Below are 4316 nucleotides of genomic sequence, written 5' to 3'. Positions count from 1 at the left end.
AAGATTGAAGGAAGTGTTTAAACCCACACAAAGCTGCAGACTAGAAAATTGTCCTATCCTCAGGAAATTTCCCAAAGAGGAAACGTTTGGGAGCAACCGATGACATTAGTCACTGGCCGGTGCCCTGGCTCAGGCTGAGGGCAGCTGAGACAGGAGGAGGGAGGAGGTCTGTGTGTATGCCCCATACATGGGGTATACTGCATGAGTGAGCTTGTGCCAGGAGTTGTGATCCTCCTAATCCCATACATGCAGAAAGCCAGTCTCAGAGAGGGTGAGAGACCTGTGAGGGCCACAGTGAGCTTCTGTGAGGTGAGGCCATCTGAGCCCCGCCCATCCTGAGCCTGGCTCTGTACATGGCCCCACAACGTCTTTAAGAGATCCTACTCATCCAGGAGGGTTAGGCCGAGCAGGATACTTTTCTCTTGAGACCTCAGTTTCTTCTTCTGTGAGCTCTCCTCTCTTCCCAGGGGGATACGATGACGTCAATCCAATAAAAAGTCATGTCAGTGTTGAAGCGCTAAGTCACAGGGAGAATGAAAAACAGCTTCTGCACAGGTAAGGGGCGAGGATGACTTCGTGGGACAGATTTTCTTTGGGGTTTTGCGCTAAGGCTCCTCCACTGGCTTTGGTGCAGGGCAGTGGGCTTGAGAACTCCACCTTCCTTGCATTCCTTTAATGGGCCCCAGTGCTCACTGAAGCAAAACATACAAAAACTCCTTGTAAGTGCCTGGTAATGCAGCCTGGAATTGAGCCCTGCAGAATTATTAGAGCAATCCATCTTAATTACATGGAAAATCACTTATGTGCTTTACATAATAACACTGCATTTACAGTCTCCCAGCACCGAGCACAGGCTGGCAGGGCCATCTCACTTTCTTGTGGAATATTTCCCTTAGGTCACATTTCTTGTTCCCCCTCTCTGCGTGGGAAGATGGTTGGGTGTTTCTTTAACTCCCCCTTTCCTGGTGGGCCACGAGTTCAAGGCTGGTCCCCTTGGGAACTGAGTCCTCTGCTGGGCACAGCCCAGGTACTTCACATCCGGTATCTTATTAGTTCTTAGAATCACCCTGGGTGGTCTGTGTACTTATCACATTATACAGATGAGAAAAGAGAGGCTCAGAGAGCCTAGGTAACTTGCCCAAAGCAACACAGCTAATAAATAGTGGTTCCAAGAAGAAAAGCCTCTCCTTCATTGTGCAGGTATGTCTGCAGATGCCTGCTGTTACCCTTCCTTCCTTGTTTTGATTCTGTGGTTTCCAGGAAGCAGTGATGAGGAGAAACTATCTCCTCATCTAAGGGAGCCCACCCTGTATAGCTCCGAAAGCAAACACACACATACACAGCCCCCACAACACACGTTTCACAAATGCATGTACACATTCCCACAGGCTTATGCACACACCTACACACATGCATACACACACACATTCGTACAAACACACATACATGCATACTCCACACATTCAAACACACACACATATGCACATACCCATCACATGCATATGCACATACCCCACACACGTACCACACGTACATAGTCCCTCCCAGTTTAGCACAGACCTGGCTCTCTCCATTAAAATCTTATCATGTAGGGTAATGCTGGGACCCTCACTCCTTGTGCACATGGGAGGGACCATGAAGATAAAACTCAGTTGGACTCTAAGCTACTCCGGAAGAAAGGTGCTTTGGGGTCAGTCTCAGGAGGTGGACCTCTCCCATGAGAAAGAGCTGGGATGGTGCTCACATGTAGGTGCTCAGGACTGGAGAGTGGTGCATAGACACCCTTCCAGCCTAAGAGGGCCCCGCCTGCAGATCTAGAGACTACTGGGAACCAATAGAACATATATACACATATACCTTTTTGTTTGTTTGTTTGTTTGTTTACTGCAAGGAATTGGCTCATGTGATTATGGAGGTTGGTGAGTCCAAACTCTGTAGAACTGATGTCCCAGTTCAGATAAAGGCTGGAAGACCCAGGAAGAACTGATGAGGCAGTTGAAAATCTTCAGGCAGGAAGCCTTCTATCCTAACTGTGGGGAGGTCAGACTTTTATTTTATTTATGTCTTCAACTGATCAGATGAGGCCCACCCACATCAGGGAGGGCAATCTGTTTTACTCAGTCTGTTGATTTAAATGTTAATCTCATACAAAAATGCCCCGATGGAAATACCCAGAATAATGTTTGATTACATATCCAGGCACTGCATGGCCCAGCCAAGTTGACACATCACATTAACCATCACAGAAAGAGTGTATGTGGGAGTTTTTTGTATATCCCCTGCCAGGGCCTGTGCATGAAGCCTGCCTCTCTGAGTTTCCGTTTTCTCATCTGTAAAGGAGGTGCTGTGAGCAGCAGAGGAGCTAATGAATCAATGACACTGATGCCCCTGTGAGGTGCTTAGCTCATGACATCTGCTTCCAGACTCATGCTGGTTGGTCTCAACCATCCTCCCAGAAGAAACCCACACAAGTTTAATGGGATTAATGTTTTTTTTCACTCACCCTCTTCTTGGCCACAGTTACTGCACACCCCTGTAGCTAGTGTCTGTGGGACCACAAACCATGATTCTGTGGATTCTGTAAGGTCATTATAATCTCTAGTGCCAGTCACCCCAGAGAACAGGGAAACCAATGTGTGTGACAAGCAGGGCTCAAAGCACCACCACATTTGCTACATGAAGAGAGGGCTTGGAGGCCCTTCCCTCCCCTTTACTTTGAAGTGTTAGCCCAGTGTGGGCTCAGGGACTGGCTCCCAGGCCTCTTAGCTGGCAGGAAGGGTGATGACAGTGGTATGTTAGCCCTGCATCTTTTGCCCTGATGTGCTCCTCAAACCAGATCAAGTTCCCACTGGGAACATCGGGCCTCTTCTTAATGAGGTGGCAAGATTTAAAGTGATTGGAAAAGCAACTGCACAAGGCTATCAGAGGGGGAATAGATGTCAAATTAGCAAAAGAAACAACTAATTGGGAACATATTTTGTCTGCATCCCTGTGCCATCAAAAGAAATGGCATGTTGGGGAATCAGATAAGTTGTAGGGTCCAGGGGATGTGCTGGACTCTGCTACTGGAAAAAGAGGCTCCTTGTGCACACAGCCATCTCCAGACTACAGTGTAACTGTCTGGTGGAGCATATATCTGCAAAAGCCACATATCTGTCCCCGAAGCCTTGTTGGGCAGTCCTGACATGCACATGGGAGGCAGTTCTAGACAAGTCCATGTACACAGAGCAGAATTTCAACCACCGGTAGCCAGAGGCCAGCGTTGCAGGCAGCTCTGGGTCATCCTATGCTATATTTATCTACTTTAAGGCATAGTCTGAGGTTATGCTGATACAATGACCATTGGAAGGTGGGGGCTGATGGCCAAGGAAAACAACCATGTGATTAGACGGTTAGAATTTTCAGTATCACTCCTTAACTTCCAGGGAGGGGAAAGAAGGGATGGGCTGGAATTGATCACCAATGCCCAATGACTTAATCAATCATACCTGTGTAATGGAACCTCCTTAAAACCCTGAAACAATGTGCTTTGTAATGCTTCTGAGTTGGTGAAGAAATCCACATACTTGGAGGGTGGCCCAAACTCCATGGGGCCAGATTCACCTGTGCCTGGGACTCTTCTGGTCCTCACTCTGGGTACTTCTTCACCTAGCTGTTCATTTGTATCTTATATAATAACCAGGTAACAGTAAGGAAAATGTTTCCTTGAGTTCTGTAAGCTGTTATAGCAAGTTGTCAAACCTGAGGAGGGGGACATAAGAAATCACACTGTGTAGCCAAGTCAGAAGTGTGGGTGATCTGGGGGCCCACTGCTTGTGATTGGCATCTGTGATGGGAGGGGTCTGAAGTGGAGGAAACTTAACCTGCAAGGTCTGTGTTAACTGTAGGGAGTTAGTGCCAGAGATGAATTAAGTTGTAGGGTGCCGAGTATGTGACTCCTGAGAATGGGAGAAATAATTGATGTGGAAAACCTAGACTAGACATATGATGTTAGAAATGTGAGTAGAGAAACAGATCCTTGAGTGAGGTTGTAGGAGTGTTTGTGGTTATAGGAGCATTTGTGGGGTTGTAGGAGTGTGTGTCTGTGGGGTTACTGGAGTGTGTGTGGGTTTGTAGGAGTGTGTGTCTGTGTGATTATAAGAACATTTATGGGGTTGTAGGAATTGTGTGTGGGGTTACAGGAGTGTGTGTGGGGTTGTAGGAGTGTGTTTCACTGTGATATAGGAGTGCGTGTGGGGTTGTAGGAGTGTGTGTCTGTGGGCTACAAGAATGTGTGTCTGTGGGGTTATGGAAGAATATGTGGGATTGTAAAAATG

This window comes from Ovis canadensis, chromosome 2 (genome assembly GCF_042477335.2).
Source record: "Ovis canadensis isolate MfBH-ARS-UI-01 breed Bighorn chromosome 2, ARS-UI_OviCan_v2, whole genome shotgun sequence".
Taxonomy (NCBI): Eukaryota; Metazoa; Chordata; class Mammalia; order Artiodactyla; family Bovidae; genus Ovis; species Ovis canadensis.
This window is presented reverse-complemented; position numbering follows the sequence as displayed.